Source organism: Coenobita brevimanus, chromosome 17, assembly GCF_032717465.1.
Source record: "Coenobita brevimanus isolate Jiangsu-jjx chromosome 17, ASM3271746v2, whole genome shotgun sequence".
In the NCBI taxonomy this organism is placed as follows: Eukaryota; Metazoa; Arthropoda; class Malacostraca; order Decapoda; family Coenobitidae; genus Coenobita; species Coenobita brevimanus.
Window position 1 is genome coordinate 15,568,147 of NC_136970.1, and position 15,533 is coordinate 15,583,679.

Sequence of the window (15,533 nt, forward strand, 5' to 3'; positions counted from 1 at the left end):
GAGAGAGATTGTGCCAAACATTAATTTTTTCAACCCCGTGACCAAAGTGAGAAGAGTGGTATAAAATAGATGAGTTCTATAAATCTGTTAGTTTGTCTGTCAACAAAATCATTGAAATTTTTTGTACGGATCTAACCAAACCTAACATGTGCATACATATGTTTTTACTTAAATGTACACCTTTCATCACAATGCCCTCAACCCACCACCTCCGTGTCTCTCCTTCATTCTCTGTTGTCCTTATCCTCCCCATCCTATGCCCCATCCTTCCCTCTCACACTCTTCCTCTTAACGAGAGAGAGAGAGAGAGAGAGAGAGAATATTCCTAATATACCTTTCTTTTCATCTTCCTATTACGCTGTACTGTATAAGCCTTTGATGGTATATGTCTTACCGATGGTGTTGTCTGTGTTGCCTTCAAGTGCTCGTGATAACATAATTATTGGTCAGCCCCTTTCCTTTGATGTATTGTTTTGATCCTTATTTTTGTCATCAGTTCTGCACTACTGGTTCTTGTGAGGGTTGAGAAGGAGTTAAGCAGCAAGTGAATCTAATTAAAGGTATTATTTAATCCAGCGTTCACGGTCATGCTTTCTCTCCCTCCCCTCCTGTTGTCTTCTAAATCCTTTGCAAATCTCACTTGCATTCAACCCTTTTCTTTACCCCTTTCCCTCTTCTTGTTTCTACTCCTGGTCTGCGTGTCGTTTTTCGTTTTAATATTTCCAGCACGGTATGTCCTTAAACATCTTGGCCATTTGGCTAATATATAAATGGAATTTCTGTCCTCTGTTTTTCATTTTTTTTCGCTTCTCACAGCCTTTCCATCTACCAAGCCTCACTGTTTGTTCATTTTTCTTGCATTTTCATAAATTTACTGATTCTGGCAGGCCTTTCCCTCAGACTAACATTTCTTTATCTTCCCCTCTATTTTATTTATACATCTCTCTCTCTCTCTCTCTCTCTCTCTCTCTCTCTCTCTCACACACACACACACACACACACACATACACACACACTTGGGGTTAACTTTTATAATATCCACCGCTAAATACATTTCGTGTGCCTTGGTGACATTGGCTATAAAATTGTGATAGACATTACGTGAGCCTCAGCCTGACGGATGTCACTGTACCCATTATCAAACCACCTCGCCTGGGTACATGAAGGAAGTTAAGGAAGGAAGGAGGGAAGAAAGAAAGGAGAGCGATAACAGGAGGGAGAATGAAAGGAGGGGATAATAAGAGATGAGGAAAGTGAAAGCAAGTACGGAAGAAAGAAGGAAAATAAAAAAGCAACATAGGAAGAGTGAAAATAAGAGATAATAGGTTGAGGGCGTACGGTGAAGGAAAGAAAAGAGACAGAATGAAATGAAAGAAGGCAAGAAAAGGGGAGGAATAGAAGATTGGAAGAATAGGGGAAGAAAAATATAAAAGGAAGGGACGAAAAGGTAGAGACGACGCAGAGCGTGTAATTTATATATATATATATATATATATATATATATATATATATATATATATATATATATATCCCAACCGAAGTGGGGACGATACAGCCAATGTATCTCTACCATGTGGCTTAGGCTGTCTAGTAGAGATTGTAGGGTAAGAAGTGCTTATAAGTGTAACTGTGGTGTTGGAGTGGCTTTGGATGTGTGTGTAGTCTGTGAACAAGTGTAATCGGCCCGCACAAGCCGACTGGGTGCAAGCCTGCTTTATAATATGCGACACTGGTTCAACCACAGCACCCCTTGTGTCCGCCAATGCAGTACGTGTCCTGAAGAACGCTCCCAAAGTGTATTACCATGGCGGGGCACGAACCCTAGTTCTTCAGTGTATGAAAACGCACACTTTACCACTGAGGCTCCATATATATATATATATATATATATATATATATATATATATATATATATATATATATATTGGATGGTGAGTAATTGAAAAATGTGAGTACGTTTAAGTACTTGGGTAATGTGATGAGTAAGGATGGAGGTTTGGAGGGTGAAGTGCTTGAAAGAGTGCAGCAGGGAAGAAAGGTTGCTGGTTCTTTGAAAGCAGTGATAAGAAACAGGGAAGTGAGCATGGAAGTGAAAAAGTTACTACATGACAGTATTGTGATACCAACTCTAACGTACGGAAGTGAAGCTTGGACGTTGTTGGAAGGACACAAGTCAAGAGTGAGAGCAGTGGAAATGAGTTATTTAAGAGGAGCCTGTGGAGTCACATGGAGAGACAGGGTGACGAATGGATATAAAGGAGCATTGTGGTGTTGATGTGGATGTGATAGGAAGCGTTATGAGGAACACACTGAGGTGGTTTGGCCATGTGGAGAGGATGGAGGGTGAAAGACTGATGAGGAGAGTGTATGTGAGTGAGATGCAGGGGGGGGGAGAGAGGGAGGGGGAGGCCGAGGATGAGATGGAGGGATGGAGTGGAGAGGTATATGAGAGGGGGGGGGTGAGTTGGGAGCAGGGCAGTGAAATGGCGGGGGACAGGGCGACTTGGAGACGATGTGTTTGTGGCCACCCCAAACGGGATTGAGGCGTCTATAAATATATATATATATATATATATATATATATATATATATATATATATATATATATATATCTGTATCTATATCAATCTTTCTATCTATCTATGTATCTATCTATCTATATGTATATATATATATATATATATATATATATATATATATATATATATATATATATTGTTACATAGCCTATGATTTCATCATCCTTTGTGTAATTCTAACGTACAGTATGCTGCATGTTTGATCACGAGCGTGTTCTACCTCACTCCTCCCCTCCTCCCTTATAGTAGAGTAAGTCGTTCTTTCTGTTGTTCAGAGCAGGATTGTCAACTCTTTGTCCTCATGGCTTCATTTGCGCATCCTTCTTGCAAGTTGTATCAAGCTCTGCCGGCCCCTATATAATGAGCTCAGTCTCTGCATTATTGCCACTTAGATCTACTCCTCATTTTGCTCACATCTCTGTCCTCCCCTGTACAGTTGTTATTATTGTGAGTGCTCAGGAAGTCTCCAACCATCTAGCAGCTGTGTAATTTAAGTATAACTGTTATTGCATTTTTTCTTGTACTGTGTAGCGTAAGGTGTTCATTCTTAGGCCTAGTAAGGTTTTTGTGATTCATGTGTTTCGGGTGTCAGCCCTTATTAATACTTTGTATCTGTAATAATATATCTTGCATTCACTGAGTATTATCTGGTATTCTCATTTTATCAGGGCTGACTTAGATAAATTTACTCATGCTAATTTCGTGTTAATAGAGGCTATTGCAGTTAACCATATATTTAACCTGTTTTTGCCATTACATTATCCTTATGAGTCCTGAATGTTTTGTTGTTAGTTTGAGCATTAAACTTTAACTTGTAATTTTACCTAACTCTTTTGTTTTGAACCTGGAACTTTACGGGACAGTAGTGATTTTTGGTATTCTCACTTAAAGTGTACATTAACTGACTCTGTTCCGTTACAATATATATATATATATATATATATATATATATATATATATATATATATATATGACAAGAGAAGGATAACAGAATAAAGCATGTATGTATGAGGCCCTGAATGATGGGAACGAAAATAAGGAAGTAAAAGTCAAAGCATTCGCCCACGAATGTGTATAGTCCGCCATCCCTAGAAAACCAGATCAGTAATCCTCTGGCAATCAAAGGGATACCATCGCAGCTTCGGCAAACTCGAAAAAGAGTTCTAGTATTTCGTTGTTTATTCCTACTAATTAAATATCACGCTAGCATTCAGAAGTCTGAAGTCGGATATTACTTTGGTGAAGGACATTATGTATTACAGGCCTTTCATGAATTTTTAATAGTTACTTTTAAATAGCTGTTCTCTTCGTTGAGAGTACGATAGAAAATGGTGGATAAAGTCAAGCTAAAAGACAAAGTTAAGGGTATTTTTTCATGCGAAATGCTTTGGCACGCAGAGGCAAATCATCACAAATTTACCAAAATTATTAACATACAAGCCTAATATCCGGGGATAATGCCTACAAAGTTTGGATGCAGTTTACCTACTCAATTTTGATATTTTTTGATAACAACCAGACACTTAAACACGCAGACACACTCAAGACGCGAAAGATTACATTATCGCCCAGCTAGGTGGGCGATAATGACGGCTGGTGAGAGTGAAAATGTAGTAAGCATTGGGAGAAAGAAAAAAATAATGTGAAATAAGAGAAGGATAATAAAGCAGAGGAGGAAATAATGGTGCGAGAGGTAAAGGTATACATGATAATAAAGTAAAGCCAAAGTAAGTAACGGGACACAAAATGTTCAATAAGTGAGGGATAATGAGATGGAGCAGGAATGATGGTGCGGTAGGTAATAGTAAACTTAGTAATAAAGGGAAAACTTAATTAAATTACGAGACTTGCAGAAAGACATGGGATAGGTACTTAAAAAGTGTGTTTGTTAGGGGTTGGTTTGCACACACCTGATATGAACGGAATAAAACACAATATGCAGACAGTTAAAGGGAAGAAAGCTGAGAACACTTCTTTCCCTTCATTACCTACTCTCCTCCTCCTTCATTTCATCATTTACACTTCCTCCTTCCCTTCACCACTTACCCTTTTCCTCCTTCCCTTCATCACTTACCCTCTTCCTCCTTCCCTTCCTTCTTCCCTTCTCCTCGTTCACTTCCTTCCACACACACACACACACACACACACATATATATATATATATATATATATATATATATATATATATATATATATATATATATATATATATATATATATATTCTTTTCATTTTTAATCTTCCACGTTTTTGTACTTAACAGTGTAGACAGTTTGTCACTTTTGCTTTTTTTTTTTTTTTTTTTTAGTTTTACGTTGTGTCTCCAGTGATTTTTCTGTGATTGTTGTCTTCATTTTGTGTTCTGTCTTCCGTTTCTTTTCCTCTCTATCATATTGTGCCATTTTTCTTTACTTCGCGTCCCCTGCGACTCATTTCTTCTGTTAACCCTCACAGTAAGATGACTTTTTTATTTCATGCCAACAATCCAAAGACAGTTTTAATTACCTCTAGATGGGACTCATCGTGAAGAGGTTATTGAGTATTGTTCCTTAACTTTCATTACGATGAGCGAGCAAAATATTTTTACCTTTTTACCTCCTCTTTCTTCTCATCCTGTCATCAATTCCCCTCTTCCCTTTCCCTCACTTCATTTATTTACTCACCTTCCCTGTTAATTCTCTCTCCTTCCCCATCTCCCTCTCTACCCTCTTCCTTTCCTCCTTCTCTTTCTTATCGTTCGTCTTCTTTCTGCTCCCTTCCGTCCCACTACCCTGTCTTTCTTCAATCCAACCTCACCCTGTACCCCAGCCCCCACTATCTCTGAAAGGGAAAATTCTGTCAGTAAAAACTTGACCGTAAGCAAAGCAGAGAGAGAGAGAGAGAGAGAGAGATTCGGCTTCACTGTCTTTTCTTCTTTCTCTTCTGCTGCAATATCTCTCTTCATATGTTCCCTCTCTCCCAGTCTCCCCTTACCTGCTCACTCTCTACCATTCTTCCTTCCTCCCTTCCTTCTCCCTGTGTCTCATGTCTCACGGCACTAGTGTCCTTTACTCTCCCAAATTCCTTTATGTCTCATTTACCTGCTGTTTACCAAGCAATCTTTTCTCTTCGCAAAGGATTCCCCCATCGAATGTTTCTGTCAGCGAACGATGTCACCAAAGAATGTTTTCATTGGTGAACGTTTCTGCTAGTGAGGACATCCGAATATCGTTGTTTGTGTTTTAAGGCTCTTCATTACTGCTGAATATAAACTTGTGGGTGTTATTTTTTTCGGTAGTGAAGCCTTACATACTTTTTTTTTTTTTTTTTTTTGCAGTTAGAGGTGTGTGTGTGTGTGTGTGTGTGTGTGTGTGTGTGTGTGTGTGTGTGTGTGTGTGTGTGTAAGAGATATATTTGACCCAAAATTATGATAACACAAGGTAAAGGGATTCTTTTTTAGGAATACAGCCTGTATACATTAATGATAAAATTCAAGCCTTATGGTTTTCTGACAGTATCAGGTAAAAGATGACAATGATATTTAGGAATTATAAAGAGTAATATCATGTAGAATCGATGGCCTCTCCCTCCGTTAAATACATTTCTATTATTAAAATGTCTATCATGCTTTAACTTAACACAGTGCATAATCCTGCAGCATAACAGAGTCCTTATAACATAAAACTGATCTCTGCCTCTACATCCTTGACTGGTAGCTGTGATTGGCAGGGTAGGCTTAAGTACCTCTACTGCTGTGTTAGGTACCACTACGCCACACCCTGAAATAACTGGTAGAGAGGGTCTAGTGCCACTACAATACACTCTCTAAGAATTTGTCGGGCTGGTTAGTACCGTTACATTACACCCTGTAATTGGTGAGGCTGGGTCAAGTACCACTACACTACACCCTCTGCTAATGGTAGGGCTGGGTTAAGTACAACTACACCAGTAAATGGTAGGGCTGGTCAAGTACCACTACACTAATAATTGGTGGGGTTGGCCCAAGGTAAAAAGGAAAAGTTGGATTCGCCTTGTTTTTACCCAACTCGTTTTCAGCAGTTTTTGAGGATTTAAAGATCGATACTGGTGGCTGGTGCAAGTTTAGCGAAAATTTTCATCGACTCTCCACATATTGTATTTGGGACTGTTATACTGAAACTTTATTGTTTAGACTATATACTACATAATCATTCTTATGTTTTGCCAGTACTATACTTACGTCCAGTCTGATCCAAATGGCATCAGTTAGGACGGCGTCAAGTCTGTAATTCCAAATATTACTGCGTCGTCTTTCCTCATTTCCACAGCGACTTGGAAGTTTACTGTTTCGTTGAATGTTCTGTGCAGTGATTCGAGGAATTATAAGCACAATATAAGCCTATACTTTACTTTCCCATATTTCCAGTTCACCAGCTGCTACAGGTAGTTCTTTTGCAGTATGCTGTACAAAGTTTCTTACAAAAATATCATGTTGTGTAATACAGTACTGTCAGTGACGAACAAGAGTTGCCAGGATCAGGTTTTGCTACCACTGCTGCTACTACATCTGCGTACACACTTGTAACATTTTTTGGCATCGTTAATTTGGACAAAAGATGCTTATTTATCACTGTATCTGTCTGTCTGTCTGTCTGTCTATACTTAATTCCGTCTGTATCAATCTGCCTCTATCATTAACTGGATCTATATGTTTCTCTGTCTGCTAAATCGTGGTGTTGGCGTGAGGGTACAGCTCTAAAACATCGCTTTGTGCCGTCAACATAATTACTGTACTTGGTTCACCAGAATTTCCCTGTGATGCATTTACTGTATTGAGTCAGTGTTTGAGAGTAAAATAGCTTAATTCCCAAATGCCCCAGTGAAATGGGATGGTATATTTTGTCTGGGATGGCACCAAAGATACAAATGAAAACGTCTTCTAAATTGTTGGCCACTAAAACACAAGCTTCTTGAACTTCTTGTGTCAATTCAGAGACCTGACTTAAAAGGAATATAAACAAAATGAATCACTGTATGTTTAATAACAGTGGGAACGAGGGTGCTGTAACACTACAGTGAACTGAATTCCAAAATAGGAACAGGGAAAATGGTGCAACAGTCTTAGCTCAAGCAAATACATAATCAAGGAACAAATTTGAAGGCGGTCTAGGCCTCCAAAATTGGTACGAGCTACGAAACTCCAAGAAAATAATGTCTGTTAAAAGAGTGTGCAGCCACAAGAAAAGACAAGTAAGATAGAAGATTTTAAAATGTGTGTGTGTGTGTGTGTGTGTGTGTGTGTGTGTGTGTGTGTGTGTGTGTGTGAAAACAAGAAGGTACTTATGTGAAAATATGTGCCCGGAAAACTAGTAAATAAACCATGGTATTTGAGGCAGTAAACAGACCAAACTTTGCCTGCTTCAACAGAGAATACAGGCAAAGTCAAATGTTGCCAGAATCATTGACTGCTGTCATCACAGAAACAGGACACTAAGAATAACATAACAACTAGTGACAAGTTGATCACACTGTGTGTATCTCCAGTGCACTGTGGGTTGAGGCAACAGGAGACATATGGAAAAGAGTTTGGCCACACAGAGAGAATGGAGGGAGAGCAAAAAGAGAGAAGAGAGTTTGACAGCAGTGAGAGAGAGAGAGAGAGAGAGAGAGAGAGAGAGAAACGGTTATGAGAGTGATGTGGGTGGAAGATGAAAAGTCATATTAAGTACAACATAGAGGAAGGATATGAGAGATGACGATGGATCGTGTGTAGGACGGGCTGTTAATGAGTAGGGAAGAAACGCCAAGATGTCTTTTTCGACTTTCCACTTAGAAGATGCGGCTTCAGGTGAGAGGTAGATTCACAGATAGCCAAGTAGATGCATAGATTTCCAGGACATTGAAGGGATAAAAGAAGGATAGCGTTTAGGCTTGCCCTGGTGCTTCACAGCAGGTTCTTAAATTACTCTTACCAGGTCGATGAGGGAGACTAACATAACCCTATTCAAACGTTTTTTTTTCTTTTTCTTTTTTTCCGCCATCATTATCATCGTAGCTGAGTTAACATCCTCTACATTTTGGTGTGGTAAATGATCGACGCCTTACGACTGTTGCGTAGCGCAAATACTACAAAAGTTTTACCCCTGACATTCAGACAGCTCGTTCCAAAATGCTCATTGTCAGTGTCATCTGTCAAATTCATGATTTAGTACATCATATACCCCTACTCCACGGCACCTCACCCAACCTAACCAAACTCCACCACACCCCACGCCACCCACCCAACCTAACCCCACCCCACCACACCCCACGCCACCCACCCAACTTAACTCCACCCCACCACACGTAATGAACAAAATGGCGACTGTACAAAAGAAAAAAAACAGGATGGTACACATGTTTTCGGCAGAACAACAATAGTTGTGTATCCAGCAGCAATTTACTTGGACTAACCAATTGCACTCTGCTTTTGTGCAAGGAGAGAGAGAGAGAGAGAGAGAGAGAGAGAGAGAGAGAGAGAGAGAGAGAGGGAGGGAGGGGGTCTCAAACCTTAATATGTATACAGTATTCATTATGGTGTCCGCCTTAATAAACATCCTGTTAGTTTTGTGGATAAGATGGTTATAATGTCATAAAAGACTTTGTACAGTATATTCTTGTAGTGGAGTTTTGTAGATCAGTTATATATATATTAGACTCGTGGACGAACGGTTGTTATACGTGAGTAGCTTTGTAAGTAGATAATCTTGGTTCCCTTTTGTCATGCAATGACAGGAGAGGTAAAGAATAGTATGGGACTATTTTTATTTGTCTTGGAAATATTAACAAAGTCTCTCACACACAAGTGAAGTTAAGTAGAGTCCCGCTAGCTAGCTCCCTGTCTTGCTCTCTCTCTCTCTCTCTCTCTCTCTTCCCTCTTGCCCATGTTGCTAGGCTCGTTCTCCCTACTACCTGCCGGTTCTATGGCCTGTCTCCTTCTCAGCTCTGCTTCTTAAATTCTGGTGAAGCAGGGGTCGTGTCATGTGTTACATTGTGGTTGGAAAGGTCTATAAACCTGTGTGTGAGTATGTGTGTATGTGTGTGTATGGTCACTAGGCTTTGTTCGTATGCTGTCTCGCTGACACACTACCTATATCATCCCCTGACTTGCTACTTCCTGTGTATTGTCAACATATCCTCAGTTAACTTGCAAGATCATTTCCCTTTCCCAGGTTTGCTTGGAGCTCTGTCTCTTTATCTATTTATCTATCTATCTATTATGATTTGTAATTATAATATGGAGTCCTGACATTGCTCGGCCACGCCGCTGAAGGTCCTCCGACAGCAATCATCACTGACATATGCTAATCTATTAGTACATAATATTGATTATAATATTGTATACATATAATATTCATAGTAAATTGCAATGATCTAGTAATATTACATTTTAAACAAGTTGTATACATAATTGAACAAATGCGATGGTTGTTGTATGACATTTTATAAGATGTGTATGTATAACAGACATACGCATATAATTGTGCAATGGTAATACTGCTAGGTTATTACATTACATATTGAGTTATCCCTTTAGTAATGTCTAATATTTCACCTAACTTGTAAGATGATTCTGATAATACAGAATTGTGGTAAAATTGCATGACTTATAATATTGTAGTAACATTGTTGTAATACATAATTGTAACATTGTGAACTGTTACATAATTATATTGTAATTGTTACATTGTAGTAACATTGTAGTAATACATAATTGTAACATTTTATGAATTGTTACATAATATTGTGGTAATGCATAATTGTGTTGGCCTTATAATTGTAGTTACATTTTGTTAATGCAACTGTTACATAATTGGGTTGGCCTTATAATTGTAGTTAAAGTTACATAAACGTTACATCTTGTTAATGCAACTGTTACATAATTGTTACATATTGTTTGTAGTTACATAATTGTAGTTAAAGTTACATAAAAGTTACATCTTGTTAATGCAACTTACATAATTGTTACATATTGTTTGTAGTTACATAATTGTAGTTAAAGTTACATAAAAGTTACATCTTGTTAATGCAACTGTTACATAATGTTACATATTGTTTGTAGTTACATAATTGTAGCAAGTGTAACATAATGCAATCGTTTGTCGTTACATAATTGTTACATATCGTTTGTAGTTACATAATTGTAATAATTGCAGTCCTGACATTGAATCCGGTCATGCTGCGGTCGATGATATGATGTGCCATGCCACTAACTTGTGGAGACAACAATTTGCTTTTTTGTTTGTAGTTTATGTGGTATTTTGGCATTTGTAGTAACACTTACACTTATTTTCATTTGTTTGTTATGTGATCTTACTCTATTTCTTTTTCTTTCTTTTTTTTTGTATGTATTGATTTTCTATAGTTTGTTTTTCTTCGTTTGTCTACGCTTTTTCTGTGTTGTTCATGGTTGCATAATTGCTGGTTAAATCCCTTGGGACCCTTTTTTAAGGTTTAATTTATATTGCACAGATATTACTGAAAATGATATTATATAGCCTCATATTTTGTTATTTTATATAAAAAAAATATATATATATATATACACTATATACAGTATTAACTATATACACCGACTTGTTGTTCACTTGTACCTATCGTGGGCAAAATATGTGTCAGCACTGTGTGGAAATCTTTGTCATCACGATTGTGTTGAAGATGTTCATTCTTGCTAACGTCATTTGTGTTGGCCATTTTTATTTTTTCTGGTCTTCCTTGTAACTTAATTTGTCTGTTTCCACTAGGTAGCTTTAATTACTGTTTAATACAATTCTTTTAATCGCTCACTGAGTAACTGTGATGGTATATTTTCTTTATTACTTTGTAGATGTAATAATGTATAGCTGTATGTATGAAACACGTATTTTATGTAGGTATAAATGGTAAAACTCGTTGGTAGTAAATAAATGCTATAATAAATGAATGAATATATACAGTGTAGAATATTTATTGTTGGTGATTATTCAGTGTTTGAGTTATGCAGATAATTGAAGTAAGTATGTGTACGTAAGTTTATACAGCACGTTTTATATGTTTGTGCAGAAGTTTTTTGTCTATCACTGTGTATTGTATAAATGAAGTAACTATGTAACTCACTAATTTTTACCGTGGTGGAAATGGTGTGAGTAGTGTTGCACGTGGTGATAGCGTTGTTCTTCATGGGTTGATTGACATGTTGTGAGGTGTCAGACACACGGCTTGGCGTCGTCTCAGAACATGTATGCTGACGTCGACTTCCCACACTGGTAGCTGTGGTGAGTAAATGAGTAGCGATGAGTAACTTGAGTGAAAATGAGTAAGATGGGTTGTGAATATGGACTTGGTATTTGCTTCATCGTCTTGACCTCTTGACTCCTGCGTCAGCGGTGGAGGTTGGGTGGATGTAGCAGAGAGAGGAGGGTGAGGTCTGGTGGTTGTGAGTTGTGAGTTGTATCTCACTCTTCGTTTGTTTGGTTTGTTTTTTCTTTCTTGATGTATTCTCAGTCCTTTTTTCTTGTGATTTACTCGTTGTAGGATGAAGACTGCCACTACTTGTAAGAGCATGTAGAAGATTATACAGATGACTCGTGGAGTTGTTACTTGTAGTTGATTGTAGATGGTTGTAGTTCGTTGGTTCGTCTTACAAATTGCAAGATTGTTTGTATCAGTATTTTGTTAAACTACTGGCAAGGCATCCTGTGACCTCTTCACCTCTACATCAGCATGATGATCAGGGAGACGGAGGAGGCTGGTTGGAGAGAATACTGTCAGGAGCTGGTTGTGAGTTGTTGGTTGTGAGAGGTATTTTTTTTGTTTTCAATCTTGATATTTGTAGGAATTCACAGTTGATTCGTAGACGAGGTTCGTATACGTTCGCTGCAAACCAAATGTCATAAAGACTTTGTAACTTCTTGTAGTGAGAAGTTTGTAGATTAGTTATATATATATTTGGACTTGTGGACGAGCGGTTGTTATAAGTGAGTAGTTTTGTAAGTAGATAATCTTGGTTCCCTTTTGTCATGCAATGACATGAGAGGTTCTATGGCCTGTCTCCTTCTCAGCTCTGCTTCTTAAATTCTGGTGAAGCAGGGGTCGTGTCACGTGTGTTACACTGCGGTTGGAAAGTTCTATAAACCTGTGTGTGAGTATGTGTGTATGTGTGTGTATGGTCACTAGGCTTTGTTCGTATGCTATCTTGCTGACACACTACCTATATCATCCCCTGACTTGCTACTTCCTGTGTATTGTCAACATTTCCTCAGTTAACTTGCAAGATCATTTCCCTTTCCCATGCTTGCTTGGAGCTCTGTCTATTTATCTATTTATCTATCTATCTATTATGATTTGTAATTATAATATGGAGTCCTGAAAATAAAATTGTAGTGATAATTTGCTACATGTCAGCCCAGCCCTACCCAGCCCAGGTTAACCCGTCTTGATTAACTTTGCCATCCCTTCATAAGCCACCTAATTGTGTTAATTCATCATATTTTATTCTTCTTTACTCAGGTGAACTGTACTTCTCTTGTTACTTTCCTTGTATTTCTCATTTTTTTTTTTTTTTTTTTATGTGTCCAATTCTGGGCATAGGCTTTACAGCCTGTTCCCAAGACCCAGTAATCCATCTACATACCATACACCTCTACACGTCACCACTTCGGCGCTAACACCCACCGTCCATATTGAATACATACTATGGCCGTCTCATACAGGACTGGTGTATTGTTATTAGCGAGGGTGTTTTTACGACATGTCGGCGGGTCTTCTGGTAGTTCAGTAATGTCTGTTTTTATTAAATTCAGATCCTTAAACTGTTCCCTGCCCCAGCGGGGATTTGAACCTGTGTCCGGTAGGACTGCAGGCCACCTCTCTACCGACTGAGCCACCGCCTCCCCGAAATACCCTCCCCCCCCTCTCTCTCTCTCTCTCTCTATCTATCTATCTATCTATCTGCGTTCCCCCCCTGCCATATCTTTTTCCTTATCTCCAGTTTTATCTCCAATGTTCTCTTTATTTTCCCCCCAGATTCTTTCTCTTTTTCCTGCCTTTCTTTTCCTCCCTCACGCCTTTATTGTCTATTCTCTCGCCTTCCTAATGTTACTTCTTTCTCTTTGTTTGTGATCAGTTTCATTTCTCATCGTCTCTGATTCTCATGTTGTCACCAACTTGTTTATCTTGTTTAAGCCTCCTTCCTATCATGCTTTCCTTTTTCACCTTCATGTTTTTCTTAGCTATTGTCATTTTTTCCTTCACTGACTTTGCTTTCGTTAAGATATATATATATGTTTTGTAGTAGTTGACAATAGTAGTGACATAGTCAGCAGTCCCTTATTTGATTACCGATAATAAAAATTTTAATAATTAATATTAAATATAAAAATATTTGTTGACAATGAGTTGGTTGAGACCAAATCTGTAATAAAAACATTATTGTCACCGGGTAACTCCTATGATGGCAATATTTAAATGAATATCAGTAATTGGCCAAATTTAGCGATAACAATATCCTGACTTGTGTGTGGTTCGTAGGTGACGGAATAAAAGTTGGTGATATTAATGTCATGCCAAGTGTCCCATTAGAGAAGAGGACGACATTAATATCATAGACGCCTGTGATATTGATAATCTGAACTTCTTTGACCCATGAAAACTGGCAGTAATGTGAGGTACAGCAGCTTAATAACTTTAGCTTCTTGGACCCGATAGTATGAGGATACAGAGTATGAATAACTTGAACTTCTTTGAGCCGGTAGTAATAAGAGGTTGAGCGTGTCAGTAACTTGAGGTTGTTCGACCCTTGATAGTTGATATTAATAGGTAGATCCCGTGTGATTAGCTAATGAATGACGCAGTACCAGGTAAGCTGGTGTCACTCCATCCCCCTACCCCTCGTTGATAATTTTAACAATTTGTTTTGTGTGAGAAACAAAGTCCACAATATTAAGAACTTAAGTCTGTGTGAGTTGTTGAAGAGCCAGAAGGTTGAAGGAGTAGTCAGTCAACACAACACAATCCCGGCCAAATGACCATCCCGGACCCAGGAGGCAAGCCAGTTCTTTTTGATGAAACATAGGCGACTGTGAAGTTCACGCTTGGCCGATGCGTCTAGGATGTTGATTACTGCCACCCTGTGTGCATGTCATTCCTCCGCTTGGTATAGTCATACCCAAGTCTGGTATTTCTGTATGTCGTATCTTTCATTTGTGTCTGAAATGCTCTCTCTTTCAGGAACCTCAAAACTTTCCTGGAAATAAAATAACGCAAAAGATATAACGCGTCAGAGTAACGTTGAACCGAATGAGTGTTTAAAATTAAGAAAAACGTGTGACTCACTGCCGCAAGTAATTCTGAAGCCTCTGCTGCCAGAATATACAGGCAGTTAATGGTTGTTGCCAAGGCAGTACTGTAAAATAACAGCAGCAACACACGCATATTCACACGCCTAGCCAAAACTATCATCCACACCACACCACACCCACCCTTTGCTAAGGCCATCATTCACACCACACCCATCCCTTGCTAATACCATCATCCACACCACACTCACCCCTTGCCAAAGCCATCATCTAAATCACACCCACCCCTTGCCAAAGCCATCATCTACACCACACCCACTTCTTGCCAAAGCCATCATCCACACCACACCCACTCCTTGCCAAAGCCATCATCCGCACACATCCATCCCTTGCTAAAGCCATCATCCGCACCACACCCACCCCTTGCCAAAGCCATCATCCACACCACACCCACTCCTTGCCAAAGCCATCATCCACACCACACCCACTCCTTGCCAAAGCCATCATCCACACCACACCCACTCCTTGCCAAAGCCATCATCCACACCACACCCACCCCTTGCCAAAGCCATCATCCACACCACACCCACTCCTTGCCAAAGCCATCATCCACACCACACCCACTCCTTGCCAAAGCCATCATCCACACCTCACCCACCCCTTGCCAAAGCCATCATTCACAC